Genomic DNA, 6,270 nt, shown 5'->3' with positions numbered 1-6,270 from the left:
TGCAACTAAATTCCCAGGGTTGCCAACTTGTATTGTAGGTTTAGTACAGGTTGTAACCTCTACCTCAGGTTTTGGGGCAGTTCATTGTGTCGCTGGATGTTTGTAGGGATTGAAGGGATCACTGCCTCTGAATTTCTGTGGGGTGAGGGGGGATCACAGTGGATTAATGTCAGGTAGACTCTATTCAATATTTAGATACCCAAATGCAACTACAATATTGTTGTTGTTGGAGCTGGGTTTTTTTACCATTACTCTCGCACAATTACGGTGCAACAATAGCAAGATAAAAATGAAAGGCAAGACATACTGACACAGCTATAATAATATTATATTCATTAACCATAAACAGCTTTGCTTTTCTGCCATGCACTGAAAGTCTCCCTTAATGGAGAATAATCTCATGGACAACTTGGGAACAATAAATTGTATAGAAACTGTTGCCTTGGTGTTTCATGAGCTGACGGAATATGTGGAGCGCCCAGTCACGTAATAGAACATGGGATAACAGTCATGAGAGGGGCTTCTATTTAAGGAGACGATCATTGCCCCTAAACCTTTTTAAAGGACCAGTAACACCAAGTTAACTTAACACTTAATTCCCCCCAAACTTCTATATAAGTCAGGCTTAGTCTCCCCTTTGGTTTTCTTTTTAAATCTTGAGCTTCAATCTAACTTCCAAAGTGCTTCATAACAGAATGTGAAAGGTGACGGCCGCTTGAATTCCTCTGTGTGCTGAACCAGAAGTCAGCTTCACATGGATGACCTAAAGCACCTAAGCTTTTTTTTTTTAAGCATCTGCAGTTCAAATGTATGTTTATTTTCCTTCAGACAGCTTTGGGGGTAATATTGTGAGCATATATATTAAAGGAACAGTTCAGTATAAATTTAAAACACTGGGTAAATAGATAGACTGTGCAAAATAAATAAATGTTTTCAATATAGTTATCCAAAAATGTAATGTATAAAGGCTGGAGTGATTGGATGTCGAACAGAATAGAACAGAACCCAACTTCCTGCTTTTCAGATCTCCAATCTGGCCAAACACGGCCAGATTAAAGATTCTGATATGGGTCCTTTAGACCGATTCGGCAGTTTATCTGCCCGTGTGTGGGGACTCCCAACGGGTCCCCCGAATCGATATCAGGCCAAAAATCGGGCAGATAAAGATCTATCAAGTTTGATTTTTTTCTTTGATCCAGGATCGCATCGGCTAGTTGATGTGGTTCTGTGACCCGTCGGTGCCCATTCACAGCAATGTAATCTGATCGTTCAGCCCCAGGGCCAAATGTTCGGATTAACCTGACATCGCCCAGCCATTAGTGGGCATATCGGGTTAAGATTCACTCATTTGGCAACCTCTAATAGTGTATGGCCACCTTTAGTCAGCGACTCTCTCTGGACATGAGTAACTAAGTGCTTCAGTGAGTGCTTTAGAACAGACCCCTGCAGCTTTCACTGTGAGCAGAAAAACCTCTGTACCTATGTGTCGCTCAAAAGCTCACTGACAGCTGCTAACACTGCGGGGGTACTGGTGGGGCAGGGACCTGAGACAGTAATCCCAGTGGGCCCCGGAACAGGGGGGGTCCCTGGCGATCTGATGGGGGCCCTGGTTCTAAAGCTGCGGATCTACTGCGCATGCGCCGAATGCGGAAAACTTTGTGACTTTTGGCGCATGTGCAGTAGATCCGTACTGGTAAATGCTCCTACTGTGCATATGCCAAAAACGCAGATCAAATCAGGAAGAAAACCGCTGGGGAGAAGATGGCGCCTGTGAGCTCCATGGACAGGACCTGCGCAGAGGGGTGAGTAACAAGTTAGGGGCATTTGCCCGACTGGACAGGTAGGCCAGGGGGGAGGAGGGAGGGGGGGCAACACAGGGGAGGGAGGAGGGTTGTTGCGCCCAGGGAATTTCCTTCTCCTTTAAGTAGAAAGACAAGTAGCACAAATCATAAGAATAAATGTCTCCCCTTAGGATTCCTGGCATTAAGGGTGCAGGGGCACTGATCAGAACACAGCTGGTTATGGGAAGCAGGAACACTAGGTACATGCAGGGGGAAAGGGAAACCAATAGGAATATGGAGTTGACCCCTGTGTTAATATACCAAGGATTCATAGAGCATGATGGGATCTGTAGTGCTGTTACAAGCCCACCCTGATCATGACATTATAAGCAATACAAATGCTACCTACCTCTTATGGTCAACCCTTATAGTGCATCATGGGAGATGATGAAGGACCTTTCCATATGCCAGTGATAAAAGTCTACATCCTGATTGCCCAACATTTTTGTTAGCTAAATAGCACACGCAACAGCAGTCAGGCTCCCTCACTTCCAATTACAGCGTTATAGTGAGTGCATTATGGGATCTGTAGTTTTTAATCATAGTGTAGAAGGATACAGAGCTGACTGCCATTTAGGGCATCTGGGGCTCTAGAAGTGTCAGGGTCCACAGCTCCCATTATGCTCCTGCTCACAATCTCTTATTATTTCTCCCAAAAAAGTGAAATATTCCGAGTGATTTGCGAGAGACCGATTTGAGAGAGAGAGCGATTGTAAGAGAGACAGCTAAAGAAGAAGAGAGAGAGAAGCAAAGAGAAGAGAAGACAAAGAAGAAAGAAGACCTTGAGTGACCCCCAGCCAGATCTTCTCATTTGGGATCCTCAGGACAAAGGTACTGGTCCTGTATTTCCCCCTCTATAATATGCACTTGCAACAGTAAGGTTAGCTTATCCCTTGGCTGTAGCAGTTGCCATGCTGCTCATTATAGATGTAGCTATAGCTGTTCTTCTTTAGTCTCACCTTTGTGAGTTGGTGGGTTTATCTTTAGTCTGTCCCTGCAGTCACCCTTGGTGGCTCCCAACCCACTATTGTCCCTGAAATTCAATGTACAGTCCCCACCCCAGCAATGTACTTTATCCCACTAGTATCAACTGGACTCTATGCTTTTCTATTCCATGGTACCCCTAACATGGTACTCCCTTGGAAAACTTCCAGGGTGGGGCAAATTATGTATTATGTAATTTAAGGCAGGTGGGCAGCAAATCGGAGCATTTGAATAGTTCCAGTTCAACAGGTTCAGTAGAAGCACAAAAAAAAGGGGCCATAATATCATGGCAGATAAATCATATTAGTAAACCTGCTTGTTCCTATGTGCTGTCCCTATACATATGGCACCTCTCCACATTAACTCTAACCTTCCCAAATCTCTATTTTATATTGCAGGGGTGTCGGAGATGGGCTTGTGTTCAAGCAAGGACCGCCTTTACATAAACGCTATCGCCAGGTAAGGGTTAAAGGGACTACTAACCCAATAGATAGATATATAGAAATATAACAGGGTTTAGCTTAGTGTTTGCCCTTAGCGTTACATTTCCCATATTTAGTGTTAGACCTTATTAGTGAGAGTTGCCATGTTATTTGCTCTTTCTGTAGAGATCAATATAACAGCTCCCCTAGTGGAAATAAATACATATTGTTTTGCTTATTGGCCTATGGGAAGAAATTGTCACTTTCAATTTTTACTGGGGATTAAACACAAGCTGCTGGAAACCTTAATGTCTTCTTTTTTCTTACATTTGTCTAGGACTCACAATGGATCTACAGGAAGGAGGAGGGGATCTGTGAGATGACGGATTTGGAGCGCATGAGGAAGGAAATCATAGGCGAAATCAAATTGGCAAGCTATGATTATTGTATGGCCAGAGAAAAATCAGATTGATGGCTGAGGTCCTGCAGGACAAGATGAAGGCCAAAGCCCAACTGAAATCCCTCTACAAACAACTAGAGGAGATAAACTGGGCAATTTTCAGGAAGTTCATTGATACATATCCAGGTGCAGTATCTAATGAATATATTTGTTCAATTATTACTATTTTGTAATGGGGCTGATGTATTGAAAGCCATTGCAATGCTGCGATTTTGTGTAAAACAACCACAAAAAGAACATATAAATCCTGCGCAGCTGAAACCTATTGAGATGCCATAGAAACTAATAGGAAGTGTATCTTCATCATTTTTTGCAAGGAATTGGGATTGGGATAAAATGGCTTGAAAATGCAGAGAAACCTGCGATTTGCAACTTGTCCCATAATTACAGAGGGAAATGGTACATTAGCATTTAGTAATGTTAATTTGCACAACTGCCATATTTCTGATGAAAATCCCCCAAAATGTTATAGAATTTCTACAGAGATATCACTTGCTAAGATAAAACCCTTGGGTACAAGTTTAACGTTATTTTGTTTGGTTTTGCAGAGAGCCTACCAGCCCCGTCGCAGTTTACACAGTACCACGTACCGATGCACCTCTGTGTAGGTGATCTTCATGACACAGACTTGAGTGAGCCATTCTCAATTCCACCAGCGGTGCCTCCACTCCAATAAACCATGATCCCACCAGTGGTGCTCCCCCTTACACCTTATATATGGTTCCATAGACATGAGCACCCTTACGCCACTTGGTAGACCCTGCATTCCTTTTCAATCCATCCCTTAAACTGCAGAAGCTGGGTCTGCAGGCTGCCTGGGGTCCAATGGAATGACGAGGAATGCAGGGTTCACTTTGTAGCTTAATGGTGCTCATGTATATGCAGCCATATTCCCTTCTATTTTAGTTCCTTCCACCGCAATACCACAGTGTCCCTTATTTCCCCAATTATTTCTACCGTAATTCCATCAGCGGTACCACACTTACACCTAAAATATGGTTCCATAGACAGGAGCACCCTCAAGACTCTCGGTAGACCCTGTGTTCCTTTTCACTCAATCCCTCAGACTGCAGAAGCCGGGTCTGCAGGCTACCTGGGGTCCAATGGAATTGAGAGGAATTCAGTGTTCACCTAGAAGCTTAAAAGCGCTCCCATGTATATGTAGCCATATTCCCCTCTGTTTCAATTTCCTCCACAGTAATTTCACCAGCGCTGCCCCCTTTACACCTAAAATATGGTTTCATAGACAAGAGCACCCTTAAGCCACTCAGTAGACCCTGCATTCCTTTCCATTCCATCCCTCAAGACTGCTGAAGCTGGGTTCTGCAGGCTGCCTGGGGTCCAATGGAATGGAGAGGAATGCAGTGTTCACCTTGTAGCTTAAAGGTGCTCGTGTGTATGCTGCCATATTACCTTCTATTTGCATTCCCTCCATCGCAATTCCAACCACAGTGTCCCTTCTTTCCCCCTAAATATGGTTCCATAGACAGGAGCACCTTTAAGCCACTCGGTAGACCCTGCATTCCTGTCCAATCCATCCTTCAGACTGCAGAAACGGGGCCACAGGCTGCCTGGGGTCCAATAGAATGGAATGTAGTGTTCACCTTGTAGCTTAAAGGTACTCATGTGTATGCTGCCATATTCCCTTCTATTTCCCTCACCCTGCTTCCCTTGATTTAATTTGGCACATTGATCCTGGGAGCTAATCCGATCGCGGTTAAGGGGTCAGGAAGGAATTTTTCCCTCTAGTAAGCAGATTGTCCCAAGTTTGCCAGAGGTTTTTTGCCTTCCTCTGGATCAAATAGCGCAGTTTATCTAATTATTATCAATAAAACTGTGACTTACACAGATTTAACATCAAGTTGCTTTGTGTGTGTTTGTCTTTTTTCTGGGTATTGGTCACATTTGGGAGGGGTAACCTATAGATGGGGTGGGTGGGGTGAGAATGGAACATATAAGAAACATTAAAAAGTTAAAGAAGAATGAAAGTGAAATCTACTCATGTTCTTAATTTATAAGAAACCCAATCAGTGTCAACCAAGTGAGCTTCAAAGCAGGAATTAGTTTTCTGTTCTGCATGCAGTCACTCCAGTCTTTATACATTACATTTTTGGCTAACTAACTATATTAGAAACATGTTTTTTTGCACAGCCTATTTACCCAGTTTTTATTTTTATACTGAACAATTCCTTTAAGCTCAGCATAGCAGAGGAATTCAAGCTGCCATCACCTTTCTGCTATGGAGCACTTTGGAAGTCAGTTTCAAGCTCAAGATTTTTTTAAAAAAAAATTATAGTTAACCTGACCTAGTACTATAGCTATTTGAGGATGAATTGAGTGTTAAAAATGATGGTGTTACTGTTCCTTTAAAGATAAGTTCTGTCATCCCAGTGTCTTTACTATAGAGACTTGACAGGGCTGGTAAACACTTGTAGGCTGCAGCTACATTTATATGCAAAATGTATTTCAATAAGTGGGGAGAAGTTATTGTGGAAAGGGTTACTACACAGGACAGGATATGGTTAAAACTTAGCTGCACAAGGGAGATGAAGGCAAATTATAG

At 43.0% G+C, this 6,270-nt stretch overlaps 1 long non-coding RNA gene across 1 annotated transcript; it reads left to right on the top strand.

The window, feature by feature from the left end:
- The first annotated feature begins 1,904 nt into the window (after positions 1–1,904).
- LOC108700124 lies at positions 1,905–5,539 on the top strand. The gene is made up of 4 exons (XR_001932954.2): positions 1,905–2,672; positions 3,224–3,284; positions 3,585–3,833; positions 4,256–5,539. It is a non-coding gene; the product is annotated as an uncharacterized LOC108700124 (long non-coding RNA).
- The last annotated feature ends 731 nt before the right edge of the window (positions 5,540–6,270 follow it).

This window comes from Xenopus laevis, chromosome 8S (assembly GCF_017654675.1).
Source record: "Xenopus laevis strain J_2021 chromosome 8S, Xenopus_laevis_v10.1, whole genome shotgun sequence".
NCBI lineage: Eukaryota > Metazoa > Chordata > Amphibia > Anura > Pipidae > Xenopus > Xenopus laevis.
Note: the sequence above shows the minus strand (reverse complement) of the source record. Positions and strands in the feature narration are given on the sequence as shown.